The 24,078-nt window shown below is 45.5% G+C and overlaps 1 long non-coding RNA gene across 1 annotated transcript in view; it reads right to left on the minus strand.

The window, feature by feature from the left end:
* The window catches only part of LOC124090907 (uncharacterized), a 48,246-nt gene extending 44,152 nt beyond the window's left edge, over nucleotides 1-4,094 (minus strand). Inside the window, exon 1 of the long non-coding RNA XR_006851277.2 lies at nucleotides 3,515-4,094. This is a non-coding gene — a long non-coding RNA (uncharacterized LOC124090907). The remainder of the gene's footprint in view (nucleotides 1-3,514) is intronic.
* Between the last annotated feature and the right edge of the window lie 19,984 nt (nucleotides 4,095-24,078).

Consider the following 24,078-nt stretch of genomic DNA (forward strand, 5'->3'; position numbering starts at 1 on the left):
GAACCTACCCTGTGGTCTAATTTTTTATTTTCTCTTTTTCCCCCCATGATGTTGGGAATCAACTCAGGGCCTTATGCTTGCTAAAAATCACCGTACCACACTGAGTTATATCCTCAGCCCCTCCCCCCTTTATTTTTGAATACTGGTTTCTATCTTCCAGCCAGCCAATCTCAGCCACCCCCAGGCAACATTTAGCAGTTACTTCTTAACAATATCAGTTCCACAGGGGAATCTAACCTGTAGCAAAGACTGCTCTAAGAGCCCTGGGCACAGCCCCAAGCCCCTAGGACATGCTGGTGAATTGTGTAGCTTTCCCATCTCTGGTTTGTTTCAGGGCAGCTGACAGGTCTATATGGAAAACATTACTGAAAAGACATCCACACAGCACCTCCCCCCAGGAGCATTTAGGTCCATATCATTAATCTTTGCAACAGGCTATGAAGGAGCAAGGGGCAGGTTCTCTCACACCAGGGGTTCATAGATGAGGTGATGGTGCAGATGAACTGGGCTCGCATGGGTCTGGGAGGTCCTGGAGAGAGCATAGGTATGAGGACAGAAAACCTAAGACTACCACATGCAGCCTAGGCACTTACTAGCATCTCCCAGCCTGCAGCCTGAGCAAATGCAATTTGTCTTTTGCAGGACTGTTTAACTTTTCAGTAACTGGAATCCATATATGGTCCTCCACAGCTCCTTCCGCTAGGCTCTGCATTCTGGCCCAAGCTCCTCCCTCTCTCATCTCAACAATTAATGTCTGCTGTCAGTAGCTACCAATGGGTTGACATTCCAGGCCTGCAGCCAAAGGGTTTTAAAAGGTGTCTCAGTTGCTCACTTCTTGCAGAAATGCTCTGATCACCCACCCATAAGATTCCTCCCCAGGCAAATCTGGAGTTTCTCTGCAGAGTATCTAGCCCCTCCTCCTCATAGGTGCTGGGCATAGAGGACCAAAAATAAGCAGCTCTGACACAATTTTGTGCCACACAGTTTCATATAATGGACATGGCTCTGGGTTTTTTTTTTTTTTTTTTTAATCTTTTTGTAGCCTGCATTACTTTTCTTGAAAGGCTACATGTCCACACACGTGGCTCAGTAAGTACTATTTAACGAAGCCAATAACTAATCTCTTATACCATGCTCTATATAGAACCAGTATCCTTAATGCAATAGTAGCAAAACAAAACAAGATGAGAAAAAAAAATGGCAAGTTTTCAAAACAGAGTAACTGTTAAGAAAATAAATATGGAACCTTCTGCCTGAAAGATGACCTTTCCCTTCCAAGATGGGATCAAGCACTTTTCTGGCACAATTTAAAGTGATCAGTTTTGATAAACTCCAGGATGGGTTTATTTTTCATGTGCTTAGTGAGGTCTCTCTTTAGAAACTCAAAGAACTGCTGTGAAATAGGCTCCTCTTTATCTAAAAAGTGAAAAGCTAGAAATCTAGAAACCTAAAACCTCAATTTTCATGCTGTGCAATAATTTATGTGTAAAATAATGAGTTAAAATCTCCTGAGCTGCAATATATGCCAGGCACTGTGTAAAAATGCTTTATAGGCATTACTGCATTATAAATATTTAAGAGGGAGAGTTCCCCATTTCACAAATGAGAAAACTGCATTTCAAAAAGTTAAATTACTGCCTGCTCACTCATCTAGGTAACCACACTGCCTGGGTTTAAATCCAGGTTTTTCCCCTCACCTCAAAATGGTTACTCTCAAAGTTCTGTAAGATTCTGAAGTGTCTTTTGAATTACCATTTGAAAATCAACTGTTTTTTTGTTAACTAGCAGGACCATATTTTAATATCAAGCATTATATGGACATCTCCTCTCTCTTTGTAAGCTTTGTAGGGAAAAAAGCCACCGTATTGAACTAAGAAATGAGATATTTAGGTCCAAGGAATTTTGTGAGAATCAAATTGGGAAAGTGGAAAACCTTTGGAAAAATACAAAGCTTTCTACAGAGGAATGAGAATATCTTTGCTATCAAAAATGTCAGCGTGTTATGTGACGTGCATGAAAATTTTCAGCTGACCAGAATTTCAGGTAAATCAAAACACCTGTCTTAGCTAACCAATGCGCACAGGATAACTGTGAGCAAAGCTACCCTCTCACATAGTCCTGAGAGGCAGAACGCACAGATGTTACAGATGGGGCATTAAAATCTTTTGCTTTTCCAAATTAATTCTTGGCCACCACCACTTGCTTGGTTCTGTGGTCCACATCTCTGTCTCAGATTTCTCTTTGACAAGCACAGAAAACTCCTGAAGTGCTCTAGTGTTAAGAGCTAACTTATACGGATCACAATACCCTTCCCTCCCTGGTTTTACAAGGTACCTGTAAACAGGGCTGCCTCAAACAGCACGTAGCAGGACCTGTGATTCACGTGCCCGCCCGGTTCACCCAGGTGTCTCTGCTGATGGGCCAGGCGTTGCTGATGCTGTGCGTGGCGTGGAAAATCAGATAAAAGCTGCTCAGGGCGAGCACCTCGCGAGGGTGGTGCGCGTTCGGAGTTATGGGGGAAGCTGCGGCAAGTTTTACCAAGTGAAACTGGAGGATTTTCTTCGAAGACACTTTAATGAAAACCTCCACTTGGTCAGTAGGACTATTTCAGGTCTGTAAAAGATTTGGGAGACTCTTGGGGAGACTGTTTCAGCCTTTTAAGCTTCCTCCTCCCGTGCTCTAAGAGGAAAATTGGGTAGCTGAAAAGCACAGTGCAGGTCCTCAAAGGGAAAAGTCAAACCTCGGCTTGACCCTAGGCTTTAGAAATCAACTGACAGCAGGAAGGAAGCCTATTAATCGCTCTCCTCCCCTCCCCTTTCCCGGGGTGAGAATCGGCTCCTCCTCCTAGGCGTGCGACCCTGATGCATAATGCAAACAGCCGCCTGTTTTCCCCACCCGGCTCTCCTCTCCCAGAGGAGGAAGAGTGGAGGGCGAGTCCAGGGCCAAGTCAAGCCAGTCTTGTCAATCCAGCGCGAACGTCCTAACTGGCAGCCCTGGCCCTGGGATCCTCACGCCGGCAGATAAACGCCCTCCCTGCGGAGTCTGCACTCAGTACCGGGACTCCCAGCCTGACACCCCCAGCCCGGTAACCCCCTACAGACCCTGCGCTTTGTACAGGTGGTGCAAACGCCCCCGCTCTCTGGCGCCCCCTGCCGGGGAGAAGGAAAGCGGCGGCCACGGAGGAGCCCGACCGCCGGGCGGGAAGAGAGCTCCGGCGCGGGGAAGAACCCCGGAGCTTCCCTGATGGTGCCGCCACCTCCTCCGAGCCGGGGAGGAGCGGTCCGGGGGCAGCTGGGCCGGAGCCTGGGTCCGCTGCTGCTGCTCCTGGCGCTGGGACACACGTGGACCTACCGGGAGAACTCCGAGGACAGCGACAGGTAAGCGCAATCAGCGCCAGCGGTGGGCGAGCTCCTGCGGGGTGCGGCGGTCCTCCCCCCGCCCACCTTAGGAGTTCCGCACGCCTCGGCTCCTCTGGCCTCCTGCAGGCTGCCCATCTGCCCTGGGCGACTCGTACCTCCGCTCCCGTGGAGCAAGCAGCCTGGGCTCCCCGTGTCCGTGGGCTGGGGCGCTGCGTCTCCCTGCGTCCAGCCTCCACAGCGTTCCTCTTCCCTGGGGACCGAGGTCGCCCGGTTGTGAGCCTCTTCTGGCTGGTGGCTACGCGCTCGGGGGACCCGCGCCTGCTCGGCGCGCCAGGACGCAGATCCCAGGGCTCCCTCTGCCCTTAGCTATCCTGCTGACGTTCCCCCCCCCCCCCCCCCAAACTCTCTCATAGAGAAATCTGCTCGGAAAACAAGATTTCTACAACCAAATACCCGTGTTTGAAGTCTTCAGGCGAACTCACGACGTGTTTCAGGTAAGCCCCGGGGCTCTGCGGAGTCCGCCGCTGCGCACCCTACAAGGGAAACGCCGCGCTGTAAAGGGGCGGTGTGGAGACGCGCTACCAAACTGGGGCTGTGTTTACACTGGGACGTGCTGGGTGCCTTCTCCTTGGTGCAAACCTTTGTTATGGGTGAGCCAAAGCAATGAAGGACAACGGAGTTGCATCTGGAGTGCCCTAAAACCCTGGGAATGATTATCACCCTCTGAAACTCTTGCTTGGTGGAGATCGAGAAGGAAAGAGTTGCAAGGAGAATGGGTTGAACTGTGGGTGTAACCGGTGGGGCATGGCGAAGGTGAATGTTTTTTTATTTTGAAAATAGTCAACAAGGAAAGACTTGCTCTTAACTGTCTCTTGACCTGTGTCAGGACAGTGTATCACTGACAAGGCCTGTGGGGGAGAATCGTGGGTGGTTGATGTTCTCCAGTGAAGAAAACAAACGTCAAGATTGTTGACACCAGAAAAATGATTTTTTTTTATGAATGTGACCCAACACACCTGGGTGTCATATCTATCACTTGGCTGCTTGTTAGAACTAAGGAATCTAATTTAATAATGTTCCCCAGGTGGCTCCTGTCAACCAACAGGAGGTAAGAACAGTTGGTTCTTCTCTCCCAAAGGGGAGAACTGCCGTTTGTGCTTACAGCATTTTGGAGGTGAGGGCCGACTTGGAATTTTCCTCATTCAATTCTTGGCTTCTGATCCAGTCTCTGGACTTAGGAGGTACACACCTGTAAATGTCGGTTGTTTGCCTTTTAATGATACTACCCAAGTTACTGGGATCACATTCTTATACCAAAATCTGCCTTTGAGACTCAACACTGTTTAGTATACTGGGATAACTTTTGGGTAGTAGAAGGCAACAGCAAATCCCAGAACTGTACTTGAAGTTTTATGTTGTAGCTGCTGAGTCAATCAGAACACTCTGGCTGCAAGCAGTTTCATTCCACGAGCTCAAAGGCTCAGATGTACGGTGGCTCTAGGGCTGGTTAATTTTGTGGTTCAAAGGTACCATCAGTTACATTCGTGCTTATGGTTTTAAATTGCTTTGGGAATAGCAATGAAATAACCATCACCTGTATGAATCACTAGCTGCTTGGGCTTGGGAAAGGTCCCATCTCCTGTCACATGGAGGGTGATGACTGAACTAGGTGTTAGAGGATGAAAGATGTTTGACTTAGCTGGTAAAGACTTTCAGTGGTTAGAACTGGGTGAGCACAGTGGCCCAGCTGGTGAAATGACCTGGTGGAGTGGGGAGCAGGATTGCTTGCCTAGTTCCAGCCCCACACAACCGACCAGTTGTCCTCAGGACATGTTTTGCCATCACTGCCGTTTAAAGCCTTTAACATGGAAAATGTCTGTTTTGTTCATTCAGTCCTAAAAGGTCAGACTTCACAAATTGGTGAAAGTTTGCACAGTGCACATCAAGGTTTCAGAAATCTGATATGCCTGATGGTTATGCTATTACTACCAACTTTTTTTTCAAATTTCTTAAAGCAACAAGCTATTTAGGTTGCCATACACCTAAATATTTCTTGCCCTGTCTTAACCACACACTATCAGTGCCTGCGAATGTGAGGTAGCTGTCAGTAAACAAAGTGTATTGGGAGCAGAGGGTATTTTGGTCTCGAGGAAAAGAGTAAGGAGTTTCCGGGTGGGGGAGGGTTTTCAGCTTGGAAAAAGTCCCTCAGAATTTACTCTAGTTTTTAGATTCACATGCCCCCCCCAGCTCCATGGAAGTCGAGTTCCATGGGCATTCCATTCCATTAATCTTACACTATTCCCGTAACTTCATCTCAGTTGGCAGTTGATACCTTCATCGTGCTCTGGAGCCTTGAGCATGGCAGAAGGCCGTGTCCTTGGTTGAGAACTGATTGTCCTGGGCCTGTGGCCCTTGCTGCTTCAAGTGTAGTCTAGAAACCCACTGTATCATCTGGGTGTTAATCAAAATTTTAAGAGCTTCCCCAGACCCCTAAATCTGTAGATTAAGATACAAATTATGATTTATTAATGAGATGGAGGGGCTGGGGATGTGGCTCAAGCAGTAGCGCACTTGCCTGGCATGCATGCGGCCTGGGTTCGATCCTCAGCACCACATACAAAGATGTTGTGTCTGCTGAAAACTAAAAAATAAAAAAATTTCTTTGTCCTTTTTTTTTCCCCCAAACCTTGAAGCGCTGCTATAGAAAACAGGGTTTGCAATCCTGGAACGTAGAGTAAATTGATTGTGGACCCATTATTAGGAGCATGGGACTATCCATGGAAGAGTGAGCAGTTAGCACTTTCATCAAATTAACCTAAAATAAGAACCACCTGCTTGCCAGGAAATCACTCTGCAAGGACTTGACTGATGGGTTATGTAACATTAAAGTCCCAGAGAATGTGGACTAGGTAGAATCCCACCCTTTCCAGATGTTCTTGGTGAATGTTTATCAGCACAAGAGAACTTGACTTGTTAAAGTGTTTTTCAGTTACTGATATGGAACGTAGATGTAACTAAAACAAGCATGGTAGGTGAGATCTGATCTGCCATGATAACCAAAAGTGTATGGTGAGCTACATGACTTAAAGGTGGACTCGAAGTAGTCTCCCTATCCCTGAAACTCCTGTGGCTTCACCTAAGCACCTTTCAGCTCTTGGCATCTTATGAGTGAAAAGTAGAACAATTGCCTGGTAACCTGGCACTCTCCTATGCACTTCCCATACACTAACCCACAGAACCACACTTCAGCATTTGCACTACTAGTCTTGCAAAGGGGAACCAGAAACGGGATTAAATGGGACTAAGTAACATGCCCACTATCTCAAAGCTAAGGTCTCAGAGCCGAGACTTGCATCCAGGTTGGTCTGGCTTCAAAGCCTGGGCCCTGTCATTATCCTGGAGGTACCTATGGATGGGATGAATGTTCCGGATCTAAGGCAGACTAAATTCGGATGGCGCTGCATTTCAAGATGGTTTCATAAGAAACCAAACCATCCACATCTATCCACAGTAATCTTTTTATTTCCCTTGAGGTCTTCCTTGGGTAACTGACTTTATTGTATGCAAAACTGGTTTCATAAATGCATAGCTTTCCTTCATTTTAGGATTTTCTCAGTCTCGGTTGATGTCCTTGTAGACTGTCTACCTCCAAGGTGCATTTGTGCTGAATCCCCAGTTTAAATGCTCTTGCAGTAATGCCAGTGACCGCTTTAAGTGAGGAGTTTAAAGTGAACAAATCTGCTTGGCATTTGAAGTGGGATCAGTAGTTCAGATAAATCACACCCCGACTCTGATCATAACTATGAATTTATTGCAGCCGAACCAAGCACATGTTATGGTATTGCTCTTCTGTGGCTGTCAGCTTTTCCCACAACTTGATATTTTCCTTTCCTAAGCCATGTAGTTTAAACAAAATGTTTGTTTAATCTTATTGGGTTTTACACCAATAAAATGATAAATGATTTCTTTAAAGAATGTTGTGTGCCAAAGACGAATAAAACCCAGATTTTAGGTTTGTGACTGTATCCAATAAACATTCTAATTTCATTCCTTAATAAATCCTTAACTATTAGCTCAAAATAGTCCTAGAGAATGAGGATAAAAGAATCCAGTCTCGGGTCTTCTGTAGTTTACAGGCTTAAAGACTAAAGTCTTACAAACTGTAGCCAATATGCTACATCGTACAATGGAGTTTGAAGTTGTGTAGTTCAGTGCTAATGATGGAGTTGAGATAAGCAGCCAGGAAGAATAGACTAGTTTTCTTAGTGGATCTTTAATGTAGCATCTTGGGTGTCTCAACTGTACTAGCTGACTTCCTGCTCCCTTGACTCACAGACCTCCAGGTAGAGTGGCACCAGTGTCCCTCCTGCCTCAGGCATGCCTGTGTTCCTACATTAGTTCACCTGAGGGATCCCTTATACATAGGGAATACTCTTGCTCAGGGTGGCTGATGTTCCCATGGGAAAAATGACTCAAGGGTGCAGAAACTGACTTTGAGATGATGCAAGTATGTTGCAATTCCTACCAGAACATGGAGGCTGATGTGCTATTTTTGCAGTTGCCTTCACTTAGTTTGTAGACCAAGATGAACATTTAACTAGGGCAATGCCATAGGATTGACAGCAGTGGGCTCTAATCGTGGAGGAGAGTAAAGTTGCAGTGAAAGCACTATTTCGATCAGGCCCCATGGAGGGGTTTTGATCATCGCAAAATACTGACACATTTTGCTGCGTTCTGAATCTCAGCTTTTATTTCACGATCTTGACCAGTTCTTAAATCTCCAGGCTTTGTCTTCACAAAACAAGCATCCTGCTAGTGCTGAAGTCATAGGGCGGCTGAAAGGGTTGAGTTATAGAGGCCAAATAGTCAGACTGAAAACGGGAAGTGCTGGGTGAGTGTTCCCTCCTGTCACTGCTGCATCTCATTAAACGTGGCACCATGTGCTTGAAGGAGGTGCTCGATGGACACTGCTTATATATGGATTTTTCGGAACTTTACAATACTTCTGAAGAGTGTATCTAGACCACAGCCAGAAATGGCTCCACCAGCCAACATGCTTTGTTTCTAGGTGTTTCCCCAAGTGTGGGGCAGTTCTGTAACTTGGGGAGCAACATGTTAATTTTCCCAAGGTACTATCTACCCAAGACCATAGATCAGCGGGAGGGCATAGCCTTCTAAAACTTGGGGTTACCACGTTTTGCAGATGAACAGAGGTGTGCCCTTTGCCCAGGGTCGTGAAGGCTTCTCTTTGAGAAACATCTGTTGCCTCCCATCCTGTGTTGGCACACCTAGGACAGGCATGGCAGATAGTCCTGAATTGTTGGTTCCTGTAGATCCTGGGAGTCCCCTTTCAGAAAGCAGTGTTTTCACAACCAACCATATCCTACTGGGAGGAATGGTAGGAACAAAAGTTTTGAGAAGAGGTGGGGATGGGGTGTAGTCTTTTACAGAGGGCCAAAATTCCATGTGGGGAAGGTGGCTTCTCATGTGCACCACGCAGTCTGCAGCACTGGACTGTCTACCCTCTGAGGGCACGGGTCATTCTCTTGTTCCCAGCCATATCCTCAGAGGTCAGCTATGCCTGGATGCAGTGGCCGAGGCACATTTGTTAATGAGTGAATGTGTTTTAAAGGAAAGAGTGTTGAGACTTGACTTAAACCTGTTGGGCCTCCTAGGACTTCTGTTGATGCCCAAGTGTGTGTCCTTTAAAAGCTGAGTGATTGGGATGTTCTTGTAGCAACCAGGGATGAACTGCTCCTCTGGGAAGTGATGCCATTTTCCTTGGTCCCCAGCTCTGCCTGCTTCATGTTAGCTGTTAACATGTTACCAGTGCTGGAGTCTCGGGGCTGTTGCTAATGTCATGGACTTGCTATTTTAAATACCTGGGGACCTGTGGCTCACCTGTTGGGCTACAGATGCTGGCTTTGAAGGGGAGGATGATACCTTCCTCCACAAGAATGGGGTGGGCTAAGGCAAGGTTCTGTCTCACGCCTTCTCAGTGACTAGAAACTGCTGACAACTAAACCAGGCACAAGAGGCTGCCTGATCAGGCTGTATCCTTGGAGATGGAACTGGTTGCTATTCATTCGTATTGTTGTAATGATTGCTGCCTGACTTCCTCTGGTTAACTTCATCTTTCCCAAATGAAGCTGGGGGGGGGGTGCACCTGGAAAAACCAAATGCATCCTTTATTTTAGATACTCTTTTCTCAGGAGAAGGTTTGTATTTCAATCTGTCCACATCAATTGCTGTTCGGCTTCTCCTATCTGTCTTCCTGCTCAGCATGGACCCAAGCACTTCTGTGAGCTAAAGGGGCTGCCCAAGCTGGGGTTTGCGGACTATCTGGAGAACAAAGGTCTCATTCTGTTCTAATTCATTGCTTTTGTTTTGAGAATGAAAAAGTAAACAGCTATGACATCTGCAGCTCCTCTCCTGCCAAGCTAGGTTTATTTCATGAAGCCATTTACTAATTGCAGTCTTACCAATAGCTTTCAATCTGTGGGTGTTGGGTGCTTACCGTGTACCAACTGCTATTCTGTGCACTTAAGATACATCTGGAATACAGCAAGGCTTTCCCCCCAAAAAACCTAACCCTCCAAACTTGTGTTCTAACAGAATTCGTGGATTTTAATTAAACTTATCTTTTAGTAGAGGAATTTGAGCTGAAGATGTCTCTTGGGACATATTAAAGATATTTTTGGCGCACATCTGACTGTCACACTTGGGGGCTAGATCTGGAAATTTCCTGTAGCCCAGCTGTGTCTTCTCAGTAGAAGCAGTGCCACGGCTCCAAGCAGGGACAGGAAAATCAGGGATGGTGGTAAAGTGAGCTTTTTCCTGCGGAAGGACCAGCAAGAACCTAGCATATTCCCCAAGTTTCTCCTAAAAATTATTGGAATGTGAAAGCATTACAAAGAAGGCGAATTCTCTGCCATGTGACCTGTGAGGTAGAGGGCGGTGTCAGAATTGTCCCACTAGGGACAGACACCCCTAGCTCAGCTCACCTCCATTGAGGGCGGCTTTGGTTTTCAACAGTGACTAGAAGCAGAGGGTTACAAGAAGGCGTGCTGCTCCGACATTCCTAAATCTGTATTACAGCTGTCGTAAACGGATCGGAATCTTTTGGGCAATTGTGAAACACTTGTAGGCGGCAGGGTGGTGGTTATGTCTTCGTTGTCAATTTTCGAGGAGTGGATTTCCTTCTGTAGGACACATTGTCTACATGTCTGAATCATCAACGAGGTGACTTTTGTGTAGTCATCTAGTCGGCTTCATCTTTGGGTCACCCGTGAGCTGCCATGCTCTGTTTGAACCTCTTGACTGAACATCATCCATTGTGCCTTAGTTTCCCGATCTCTAGGAGTTCACGTTCTTGTTGAGCTGGAACCTCAAGTCTTCATCCTTAAGTGATACTCTAAAAGAGCCTGAGTTGTCAGTTCAAGAGGCTGGTTTTATTTATTTTTTGGACAAGCAGAAGTCAGGGCTCAAGTACTTTTCTACATGTTTCCATGATAGGCCTTCCTGTGCCACTTAGGCAATCCGTGAGCGGTCTTCGGCTTTCTTCCTGCTGCCTTTGACTTGTACATCCATCATATGCTTTGGAAACTTCCTTTCTTGAATTTGTACGATACAAAACTTTTCACATTCAAAAACCAAACGATCATGTATACTAAGGAACACACCTGTAGAAAAACGGCCATCCTCAATGAAGAGTACTCCAAATCATAGGATTACAATCGGTTTTACAACTATCAAATTCTATATATACTACTTCACAATTACCTTTGCACAGTATATCCATAAATGAACTTGGGAACTTAAATTTAATCTCTAATAATGCTATTTCATAAAGCTCAAAGAAAACATCTAAATTATTTCTGACGAGTATTGGAGGAAGCAGTAAAGACTGAACTACTTGAAAGAATCTGAGAAGCAAAGTCTGGTATTTTAATGAAGGGGGAGAGGGATGGTTTGAATTCATCTATTTATTAGGAAGGTAAAGGAATGCTGTGGAGTAGAGCAAAGAGGAGAAACATAGGCATGGAAACTTGGTCAGGGATAGATCCCCTAGATATGAGTTATGTGGGAGACGACTGAGTCATGTGGAGGCTTCCAACTTGCTGACGTGTCCATTTGAACTTCAGCTCTGAGGATAAGTAAATGTAAGTTTGTGTCCTAAACGTGAGTTTTGCCATCCTCTGCCTCTAGCACCATTTCTCTGGAGGTGGGAGGCCACCTACAAGCCAGCCCAGAGGCCATGCCCTAGCTCTTTCACTAACTCGCCTCCTTGGTTTTGTTGAGATTCTCTTGATGACTTGAGAGCTTTCCCACAGAGGAATGGCTCACAACTTGTCGATGGTAGAGTACAGGCTGCCTTCTTGGGAGCCCAGACTGTTAAACTGTTAAGCTCTGCTGCAAGCTGTGTCTGAGCTGCCCATGGTCCCCTGGGGAAGTAAGGCTGCCCCAAAGCAGAAATGCATTCCCAGGCTAGGGGCAGAGCTCAGTGCTCAAGCCTGTGCTGAGCATGCTTGCAGCCCTGCTATAGGTTTTTAGCACCACACACAGTACTGGAATTTGGTTCTTAGCAGAATCTAAAAGACTAGAACACTGACTACATTATCAGTGGGCTCTTAGTGTTGAAGGGGTTTTACAAACTTGTCAATGGTCATTTTTGACGTTTGCCCTATGTTTTCTAGAGACCCTCATGTGCCTTGGCCTGGTTGGACGGGTAGAAATTTTAGGTAGTAACTCCATGCTTGAGAGGTCGCTCAGTCTGGCGTTTCTAACTGGAACATCTCTGGAAGGGGAGAGGGAAGCTGAGTTTTGAATATCAACAGATATCAAAGAAAAAAAACCCTAAGCTTTGGATAGCCAAAGAGATAAAAATGTCATGTACAATCCCTATGGATGAGTCCCTCAGAATGCCCTGCCTGTGATGCTTGTTTACTGCCTCCTTGAAGGTACTGGCGGTGATCCTATGCTGTGATGGCACCCTGGAATCACCTGAGCTCTTAAAATCCCGTCTCAGGCTGTACTCCAGGCCAGCGTATCAAACTCTGGAGGTGCACTCAGAATCTGAGCTCTTTGATTCTAAAAATGCAGCAAAAGTTTAAAACCACTTGTCCTTTCTACTGTGAGGGTTTAGGCTTAATCTGGAGTAAGTGATGCTGTGTGTCAAAGTGGACCAAGAATAGAACACTTTTTTTCAAATCCTGTGTTGAAGCCGATTAGTTCCAAATCCCATGGTGCAGATTCCCGAACATCACTTTGCATTTTGTACTGCAGGCTTATCTTGGTCTGGAGTTACTTAGCCATCTTTGGTACATCTTTTTTTTTTTTCTTCAATTGCTTTGTTGCTGCACTACATGAACCTTCTGGAGATGTAAACACAGCTCAGCATATTATAAATGAAAGCTTTCCAGTGTCAGGCTGTGTTATTCTTTCCTTGTGAGCATCAAACAGTTTTTTACCCCCACATAGTATGATAGGAAATCTCTGCTGGCTGAGGTTCTCCCATCCCATCTGTAAGCGGCACCTCACCCTGCAATCCTCCCTTCTGATAACTGAGAGAAAGTCTTAACCCCCATGCTTGGCAGACACAAGGCTTTTTATGGTCTTGAGTTCCTTCATGTGACACACAACAATGCTTTCTGTGACTTGACCTGATAATTCTAACGCAAGCTCTGTATTTACCATGTCTTTGAGCCAGTCACTATTCCCTGAATGTATACATGCATACTTATGATTAATTGCTTCTTGGAGTGTTAGAACAGTGGTTATGCTGACTAAATCATAGAAACAAATGGTTATGGATCAAGAAATACTTTCCTGTGTTGAGTTGCCCATGAGGTCCTGAATGGGGGGGGGGGTTTGAATTTTGAGGCTGGCAAGATGCAAAATGTTCCTAAGTGACTGAATTCTCAATGCAATTTGAGTTTGACCTTAGTACAAGGAAGGATGTCGCAGGACTGTCCAAAGTGAATGTGTGAAGGGATCTGAGCAGGCTGGCAGTCCACTGTGCATCTCTGTCCACACTGAAGTTTTCTGTGAGCCCTTTATCAGAGACCCCCCAGCCTTTTGGGGAGGCATGCTTTCAGGTCTTAGAACATGTAAATTATAGTTGGAGACCACCCTAAGGTCAATGGGAAAGGGTGCCTGGCCCGGGGCTCTGGCAATTCAGCTGCCATCCTGTGTTGGTGGGGTGTGAGAGTGAAGTCTTGGCATACCTGGGGCCACTCCTGGTCAGTCACTGCACTTTGGGGGGTTAAGAAAAAGTTTTTGTGCCCTGTTAGAGATGCTTCGGTGTGGACTTGCCCTGGTGCAGCTCTGAACCATCTGCCTGTTGATCTACGCTTCCTCGCTGAGCCCTCTCTTCACTGAATCCTGTTTCCTCAAATGTTTCCCATTGTCCAGCCTTTAAAACGGGACTTGAGTGGCTTTGGGACATGTCTGTCCCTTTGCTTGGACACAGCCTGACTCACTATCAGGTTGTCCTCACCCAAGTGGTATGAGCTCATGGGTGTACTCTTGCGGTGATATCAGCTTTGTCTTGTGACACTCTGAAACTGGGGCCATGTCTAACGTCTGGTCCCTTGAGAAATGCGAGGGCTTTCGTTTCACTTTTTATTGCAGTGAAGATCTAGCCCAGGATCTTATCCATGCTTCTTTGGACCCTGAAATCCAAGAGGTTTGGATCCTAGGAGACGACTTCATGTGAGGAAGAGCACCATCAGGGGGATCACTTTCTACCATCCCATGTGACCCCTCCAACTAAGAGGATGGAGATTCTTAGGTTTATAAATGGGACAACTAAGGGACTGCAAGATAATCACAAACCCCTCCTACAGGGCTAGGTTGTGACTCAGCTGTAGAGCACTCACCTAGCATGTGTGAGGCCCTGGGTTTGGTCCTCAGCATATAAAGGTATTGTGTCCCTACAACTAAAAAAAAAAAAAAAAAAAAAAAACCCACAGGTCTCTTTATATAGGTCCTACAGGGGAGGGGACACTGGGAAGAAGGGAGCTCTGCATTGGAGACTCCTAAAACTTTTTTTTGTAGTGATGATGGCTGTATTTGCTCCTTCCCCGTCTTACTTCATAGCATCCTATGACTCTGACGACTTGCAGGCTCCTCTGACCCCAGCCCTCCAGGGTGATGACCATCAAGTGTCGGAGTGTTTCCTGAGCTTGCGTACTAACATTCTTTCAATTATTACTTACAGAAATGGGTTTATTCTGAAGTTGGGTTTTTTTTTTCCACTTGATAACAAGGGCTTCTTTCCTGGGTGCTCACAACTCTACAGCATGAGGTTCCCTTTATACTGTGGTGATGTATCCATCTATTGAACTTTTTATAAGGATATTGGATACAAAGGGAACCCTCATGCTTTCTGTTCAGGGTATAAACCTAAGATACTACTTTCAAATACAGTTGGCCCTGTCTATAATGGGCTCAACATGACCACAGGAAGAACATCCAGAGGAACATTCATCTGTACAGAACATGGGTGGAGTTGTCATTCACTAAACAACATAGTATAAGAGCTATTTGTATAACATTTGTTGCATTAGGTAGAGTATACAAGAATATGTGCATAGGTTATCCGAGTATTTTTGGTATTAGGGATTGAACCACTCAGCCACGTTCCCAGCCCTTTTTGTATTTTTGTGACAGGGTCGAAGTTGCTAAAGCTGGCCTTGAACTTGTGATCCTCCTTCCTCAGCCTCCAAAGTTGGGATTATAGGCATGTGCCACTACATCAGGATATACCATTTCCCGACCCCACCCCCCGCCCTGCCCCGCCAGGGTCAAGGAGTGAACTTGGGGCCTTGTGCATGCTAGGCAAGTGCTCTGCCACTGAGCTGGCCACTGAGCTAAATCCCCAACCCCCCAGCTATACCATTTTATACAAGGAACTTGCATGTCCTTGGAGTTTTCTTTGGGGGAGGGTGGTGGTCCTAGAACATCTCTCTCAAGGATGCTGAGGGACTGATCATACATTGTCTTAACCAAATTAGAAGGTGACCTGGTATAACTAGGTCTGACACTTGAGGTGTGGCCTCTAGTGCCCTGGCCTTCAGCCACACTCGGTGGCAGAACAAGTGACTTTAGGGGTCCTCTGAAACCACCTGGCTCTTTGATACTCAGTTGAGGGGAGGGTGGGGCTTTGTGCTCCTTCTGGATCTGACTGTCTGATCACTTGCCGCTTGAGAGTGGAGTGAACGGAAGCAGGCTTAGTTTACAACCCAGGGGATTTGCTGGACATCAGGGCGAGTATCTTGGCTGTGGAGATGCAGTGGAAGGCTGGCCAACTTATCTCTAATCGGCTCCAAAGCAGGCTGCCATCGTGGGCTGTCAGCTGGATCTCTTGAATGCCTTTGATAGTCTTACCCCAGTTATTTAAAGAGGAAATGAGTCTTTTCGCTCCCCAGGTATATGCCTCAGGCAGGCCCGCTCTGATGCAGGCTGGTGCCTTGCTAGTGCAGGAGCCCAGCGCTGTCTCCCCCACCACCGCCTTTTCAGCTTCTCCCAGGCTGTTCTGTCTCACGGACTGGGAAATGGTAAAGTACCCCTCTCCTCACTTAGGGCCACCCTGTCGTCATAGAGTACCCTATCTAAGGAGGAGAAACTGTTTTCATTTGGTAAGGCCCATTCTAATGGGGAAGAAAGATGACACTGGATGAACTTTCTCGTAAAACTTTTCACTTCTCATCCTAACATACTGGGCTTGACGCTTGCATCTTCTATTTACTAAAACTTTAACTACATGCTTACGTTTCAGTATGTGTGAATCCTTCTGAATGTGTCTTATGGACCAAAGAGACTGCCCAGCAGGCTGAGGGCCCTTGTAAAGACAGTGTGTGCATCTGCCTGCTGCAGGCTCGCTGTCCTATTCCACTGCCCTCAGACGGCTTCCATATTTGGCTCTGTTTAGAGAGAACAAGGGAAATGGTGAAACAGCACAGCGATACCATGTGGCTGTTTAAAGGTTTTCCTGCCTGGGCCAGATCCCCTACAGGGAAGGATGAGCTTTGAGGATTCTCAGTGACCAAGATAACCATCAAGTTTTCTTGATTCTCTTCTGTGTGGACTGTCTTAACAGAGGTGTCCTTGAGTTTCCTGTTTGGTCAACAGGATGCTCCGTTAGCTGCCAGCTTGTTCTGGGTAAGGTAGCCTGCCTTCTCTGCCTGTTCTCCTGTGTTCCTTCTGAAAGTATTTTTGCTGGTTGGGGCCGTTGGGTGGATGAAAGTGGATTCCCACTGTAGCTTTTGCCTTTTCAATGTGCATGGTTATCAAAACATACAGACCTACTTATTTTTGAGGGTAAAGTTCATATTTTCTCAGAATGTAGCTTTTAATTATGAGAACTTGGAGTATTCAAAGAACAGTAGAATGAATTCAGATGTGTTCACCAAGACTTAAAAACACTGCAAAAGCTTAATTATCATCTGTCCCACTTGTCCTTTGCTAAAGCATTCTAAAATCCTGGGCACAAGTCACTTTAGCATTATGCGTTTCAATATGCATCTCTGAGAAGTGTGGAGTCTTTATACGTTACTAAAATTCATCATTCCGAAACTGGAACCCTGATGTGAATGTTACTTGTGAACATCTTTCTCCCAGATAAAGTGGATTTTTTTAAGCCATGGACATATGCCATGCCGTGTGCCCTCTTGCAGTTGGAATCTTTGGTTAGTGGATCTAGACACAAAGCTAGAAGCTATTTCAAATTGTTCTGCTTTTGCATACCTTTTTGCATACCATTGCCAATGAATAATTCTACACGTTAACCAGAGTGCTAAATTCTGAGCCAGTTTCCAGAATGAAAGTACTGCATTGTACTTTAGAATGCCACTGCATAGCGCTGTTCGCAGTGAGAGGAGATCTGAGACCATCACTGGAGAACTACCTCCTTTTTTCCCAAAAGAACAATGTGAGGTTATTTCATTCCAAGGCAGTTCCATGTCTTTTAGCTCCAAAGATAATATTGTGTGGTCAGGGTATACCCTTAGCTTCCCTTTACAAGCTGTATCTTCATCTGCTAACACTTTATTTTTACTTATGTACTTATGACTGCATTTTATTTACATTCTTGGCATCCTTTTAAACCAAACTTCACTAACTTTTTATAACAAAATTGGATTCAATTTGAGATAAGTCGGTTTCCAGGGTTTACTGTAATGCTAGAATGTTTTTCTAATATAAAAACCCAAACTTACATATTCCAAAGTGAAGGGTATTCATAATCCTTGTTCTTAATATTCTGACATCTATTCTTACATTCCCCCCTCCCCCATACATTGAGTCAAATCCATGACTGATGCAGGAGTTTTGGCTACTGCCTTTAAACCTCTTCCAAGTATTCAGAGAGTCAAATAACTAGTAAGACACAGGGCACCCAATACCTCCTGGACCAGCCTATTGTTACCATGGCAACTGCTTCCCAACTGTTCAGCTTTCTTTTTCACTATAGTTCTAAGAAACTTGCGTATGTACATTTTTTTCTCAATGTCTCTCATTCCTTCTGGGGAGAAGAGAATTTGCCCAGCATCCATCACCATACGTGTGATGTTTGCCCTGCTCAGACTCCCAGAATAGTCATCTTTTTTTTTCAGTTGGAATTGGTCACTTTCTGAGATTTACCATATGACACTGGAAAGCTTTGGAATTAAAGCCTTGCTGTATGTGATGATTGCTTTTTTCCTTCTAAAATTTTTTCTACACTAATTGGGGGGTTTGTGTTTAATATATACAAACTTATTAGCAAACTTATTAGCTATTCTGTCTTTCAAGCTACTTTAAGTGCTGCGGGGCCTTGTTCATGCTCAGCAAGTGCCCAACACCGAGGTACACCCCCAGCCCTTCTCAACCTTGAGATTCCTCCCAGAACCTTGAGGCCAGTAGCAGCCCAGCGGGTTTCTCACTAATCTGGCTGTGGCCTTGGCATTTCCCTTCTGTCATCCTGCGGGATATTCATCCGTTAGATTCTGGGTTTCCTGGATCCTACATTTCCCTTCTTTCCCTATTGACTTCTTCATTTGGAGTGTGGAGGCTAGCACTCCCCTGAGACTCTAGTTTGTGGGTTTTTTGGCTTCAGCAATCCCCATATGTAGTTGCCTACTCGATCTCTGCTTGGGTGTCGTCATGGTATTCCAAAGATAACAAGCTAAAGTAGAGATGGTGACTTCTACTCACCCACCCTGCTCACAACGCATGCCGAGTGCCCTCTTGCAGTCGGAATCTTTGGATCTAGACACAAAGCTAGAAGCCATTTCAAATTGTTCTGCTTTTGCATACCTTTCTCAGTTTTTCCCTGAACATATCTGATCTCGGGTTGTCTCTTCCACTATGTCCATCTTGGCCAAGTCGTCAGTCCCCTTTGGCTTGGAATACCCCAACTATTCTCCTTGCTTCCTGTCTTGAGTCTCTACAACCTGTTCCCATGTAGCAGAAGGTAGGATCCTGTTTTGTGTTTTTTTTTTTTTGCCTTACAACAAGTGTTCCATACCTGACCCACTTCTAAGAGCCTGCTATGGCTTCTCACTGTTCTGAAACAAAATCCAAACTCCTTGCCTTGGCCCACGAGGCCCTGAGTGATCTGACTTCTCCTGTGTCTCTACCCTCATCTTTTGTGCCCTTCCTCAGCATAGCTTAGACTTTCTGAAATAAGACTGAGCTCTCAAGTGTGACTCATTCTGTGTACTTGGCTGGACAGTCTTCTCCCACTTAAATAAAACACAAAAAATGCTCTTAATCATCCAGAATGTAATTACATTATCTCATCATCGAGATGCCCCTGACTCTACCAGGAGCTCACCCCCATTTCTACCTATGATTCTTTATTTTTGAGTCCTTTATTGTTACAGTATTTGTAGCTTTTTCCCTGACTAGATGTCAGGGCAAGGGTCCCATCTAGTGTCCACGTGCCTGGCCATGCAGAAGACTCATTTGTGAAAGAGTGGGTGGATATACACAATTGCTGTGTAGTAAAATTGACCTCTGGAAAAGCCATGTAACTTGTGGATTTAAATTTATACTTGGATTGATTCCAGATATGTAAGACAGTTTACAATACAGAAAGTAGAAGATAGCATAAATTAAGAGGGGAAAATTAAGGAACTATAAACAGGACAGAGTACTCAGTGGAGCCCTGAGGTTGAGTGATGCGCGTTCTTAACCAGGCTTGCTGTGGGTGGGCCCTTGGCTCTGAGCTTTGTAGCATCCGGTGAGATCAATTACAGAGTCTGTATGGTCAGGTCAGCAATGCCTATGAGAACAGTTCTTTATCTTGATACCACAGAGAAACTTTACCCAAGGATCATTGTTTAAAAAAAAGTATATAATACAAAGATTGTTCCTGTGGGAGACATGGCAAATGTCACAGGACTTGTTCCAGTCATCTTCAAGCATGGACTGCTCCTGTCCTGCCAAGTAGTTTGGTTAAGGCTGATGTATGGGCGCTCCGCGGTATAATCTCCACTGCTGCTGTTTTTGCCTCTGCTTTAGGCATTTTCCTACACGGGGGACAGCCCAGCATGCCCTCTGCTTCTGTTTGAAACTAATCAAATACTACTGACTGTTTACCATTGCATTGTTTCTCTTTATTTGCTTCTGTTGACCCTCTCATACCCCACTGCTTTCTTTTAAGGCTTTGCTAATCCCTTCTATCCCAGCCCTAGGTCTGGCTCTGGCAGTGGGAGGGGGGACTTCCTCTAGCAGCATTCCCTGCTTGGAAGGTGGTGGACTCCCAGGCTAGATCTCGAAACTGCCTGAACCTACCTTATCCTTACATTGCTGACTGTCAACTCTGGACTTTCTCTGCCCTGAAGCACAATTTTCTCACTTAGCTTCTGAATGCTGAAGGGCTTTCTGTCGGTTCAGTCATGTGTATGTGTTCACAATTACTGGGGATTCTAAAGAGAATGGAGTTACTTAACTTTGTGCCAAAAAAAAAAAAAAAGTCTTTACATGGGAGCTGTCCACTTAGAATGAAGCTGCCTCAAGTAAAACTGAGTTTAAACCCTACATTTCAGGAGTCCTGTGTGTGCATGTGAGAGATGGGGAAGTTGCTGTGAGTTCTAGTTATTGCTTGGTTTTTCTACAAAGAGCTCAGTTATTGAATCCACTAGTCACTGTTATGGAAGACATGCAGAATTAACAAATTCACTTAGCACCATGGTTAGGATACAATGCAGAAACTCCGCCTGCAGAACGTCTTCATGCTACTAACTGGATAGGAGGGCGATTAGGGAACACCCTTGGCTTTGAAGCTGCTGCTGTTGGTGATGAAGCTTTCATGGGCACGGGAGAGCTACTCATAGGAACAAAGACTTCTGGGGATGCTTAGTTTGGGTAGTTGACGGATGGACTTTGGTTAGTTCCCTCAACAATCTTATGATTCAAGCTGTGATTTTATTTTGACTTTGGGGATTTTTTTTTTATTATTAATCATCCTGTTTCTATTTTGTGCTTTAGGAAAAGCCACGGTGATAAAGATAACAAAGTGTGTCGGAGTGCGAATGATAGTCTTGGTGGAGATTATCATTTGAAAATGAAAAGCTTTTGGAATAAAACCTGGATATGATTAACTGCTGGATTTGCTGGGGGATGTTTAGGTTTTACAGCTAGAACCTATTATTAAATTCCTGCAGAAAATGAATTTTGTTATGAATCTGAAATTTTATAGATCTTAAACCCCCTTTCCCTCTGAGAGCAATTATTTTTATAACAGTTGTCGATTACACAAGATTTTGTAGAAAATGCAAATATTGTGTAATAGAAGACTGTGCTTGTTAAATTTTTCTGGGCAGTGCCAGATAAGCATGTAATAAATTATATATTGTTTTGCTCAGAAATGGTATTGACCTTGTTTTTAATAGTAAGTGCTCAATATACTATGTCCCAGTGTTAAGCATCATATTACTTAACCTTCTCAAGTCTTAAACTATTTTCATCTTAGACGAGATGACTAATCCTTAGGTTTGAATGATTTCCTCAGTCACATAGCTCTTTCCTCAGTCACAGCTCCTAAGTGGAGGACCCAGGTGTCCAGCTGAATTTGACAGTTTATTCTTTACTCACTTCTTAGTCACTTTCTGTAGAATTTTGTTCTCGGGTCTGACATCTGTTGTAGCACACGTTATCCTGTGGCTTAGTGGCTTAAAATGGCAGTTATTCTCTGCTGGTAGTCCTGCGGGTTTGCAGTTTAGGCAGGGCTTGGTGAGGATGGTTTGGCTTTGCCTCCTGTGTCTTTGGCTGCGGTGACTCGGCCAGGGCTGGTGGAACCAAGATGGCCTCATTCACGATTGGGCCCTGATGCTGGCTGCCAACTGGAATGCCTCTCTTCTGCTTCAACTGACCTGTCCACTGGTTCCTTCATTCAGTGGTCTAACCTGGGCTTCCTTTCACGCTAGTACAAGCAGCCCGAGAGTCCAACCTGGAAGCAGTCAGAGGTAGAAGTTTTGAAGGCCTAAATCACTGAAGACCAGTGTTAAGTATTTTCTCAGTTCCTTGTCAGTGTGACCAACATTTTTGGCTCAGTTTCAGAAGTTTAGAGTCCACAATCAGCTGGACGTATCATTTCTCAGCCTGAAGTGAGGCAGAACAGAGAATCCCTTTCAAGGACTTTACACCACCGGTTGGTGACAGCCTTCAACACACGAGCCTGTGGGGGAACATTCCAGATACGAACTATGACAATCAGAATAGCATAAGTCACTTTCCCTCCATACTACCCAAAGCCAGTGACAAGGCCACTCCAGATTCAAGGTGAGGTAGCCTGTGCACTGGGGTAGAAGGATTGTTGGTGACTTTATTGCAGATTCACTACCATAATCTTCACCATTTCCCTCTGAACACCAACCCTGGGGATTGTGAATCTCTATCATTTCTTTCCTCTTGTGTCTTGTGGGACTATTCTCGTTTTCCAATCGCTATAACTACTTCTAATCTATCCTCTATTTCTGTATGTAATAGATCCTGTGGCCCCAAGTTCGAGTTGGATTATAATCCACTTAAAACTTCATGTGAGTAAAGACAGGCCATGTGCATGGCTAATGTCCTGGTTACTTTTTTCTGTCCTTTTGAATATCGTACAAGTTTTACCCTTGGCGAGTTCGTCTGTTATCGCAAAACCGGCATCCCCTGCCAGACTACTTGTGCTGGGGTCCACGTTTTCCTGATTCTCTGAACCTGCCCTCTTACCTCCCACCATCCTCTCTCTGATGCAGTCAGTAATGCCAGCCTTTGGGCCTGCCCTCTTCCCTTGCAACTCATGGTCAGACTCTCGTCACCTCATCTCTCGGTGAACATAGTTGTTGAGAGCAACCACCTTCTCTGCCTTATCTCTCCCTGCTGCTGCTATTCTTCCCACGGATGCTGGTCTTCAGAAGTGCCATTAATAAAACTTACTTTCCTCGAAGGCCCTCCCTTCCTTCCACTGGTGGCTGGGGACTTGGCCTGCTCTCCCTGTGTTCAAGGCCTGTCAGCAGCTCGTGCCTGCCTACCCAACTCAGTGGTATTTAAATAAGTCTCCACTAGTGTAATTGTGGAAGTGTTCTATTTAGCCGCCCCCTGCGGAGGTCAGCTTGAGGCCAAACTCCAGGTTAGCTTTGAATGTCAGTCTTGAATGTAGGTTTTATTTTAACTTCTTAAATTCCCTTGTACAGTAGAATGCTGGAATTGAAAATCGGGAAGATGGGGGTGGGGTGGCGGACTGCTTGATAGTAGAATCGCTTGCTAAGGAAGAGACGGGCAAGTCCATTGCAGAATGGTATCCACGGTGAGACGATACATCATCGGGGTTGTCTGATGTGGACTGTCCCAGGACTGGGAACACATGACTGAGACAAGCCCTAAGTATCATCCTGCACTCGCGTTGGCTCTCCCATGAGAGCAGCTTCAGGCAGTTGCAAGCCCCCTCAGTTCTCCACGTCTCGGCTTAGTTTCTCCACCCAGACGCCCACCTTTGCAAATGGCTGCACAGTCCTTTGCTCCTGGGCCTCCGAGGAAGCGGCGGCGTCCTTAACTTTCTGTGGTGGGCGTCCGTTGCTTACAAGGTAGAGACACGAGCCTGTGGCTTGGCTGGAAGCCTGGTGGTAATAGTAGGCTCTCCTAGATGTGATGTGGCAGTTCCATGGCCCTGTGTGACACCTTCCTGAGCCATTACAGTGGGTGGCTCATGCCAGACCATCTGCTCATATAGAATATCCTTTGTCACAAAAATGGGGAACTGTGGCCATGAAGGTATTAACATTTTGCCTTAAGGAGGACCATCTCCCCGAGCGTAGCCTGGATCCTCTACTCCCTGCCCTGGGCATCACTCCCAGCGTATCCGTGGCAGCATTTTGCACATGATGTAACCTCACGTGGTGAACTGATGGATTAACTCGACTCCTACGGTCTTCCTGCTTGGTCAAAGCCAAGTTCCTCACTGATCATAATAGCCGCAAAACAGACAGATGCTCACTAGACACATTTTCTCTGCCTGTTGAGCAATATGCTTTTCAGTGGGAAACACTTAACCAGGAAGAGCTTGGCCCAGAGTGTATACATGTCAACTTGGATCTGTAAACATTGTTGCTCTTGAGTTTAATACTTCCTGACGCTAGACGTTAGTTTCTACTTTGCCTCCAGAAGAAACGCATGTTTTCCTGTTCACGCATGGTGAAGTGGTACCCACATGTTTCCATGAGCACCGAGGTGTTAGCTGAATCTGTCC

This window comes from Marmota monax, unplaced genomic scaffold (genome assembly GCF_021218885.2).
Source record: "Marmota monax isolate L192 unplaced genomic scaffold, Marmota_monax_Labrador192_F-V1.1 WCK01_AAM20220418_F8-fsc00286, whole genome shotgun sequence".
Taxonomy (NCBI): domain Eukaryota; kingdom Metazoa; phylum Chordata; class Mammalia; order Rodentia; family Sciuridae; genus Marmota; species Marmota monax.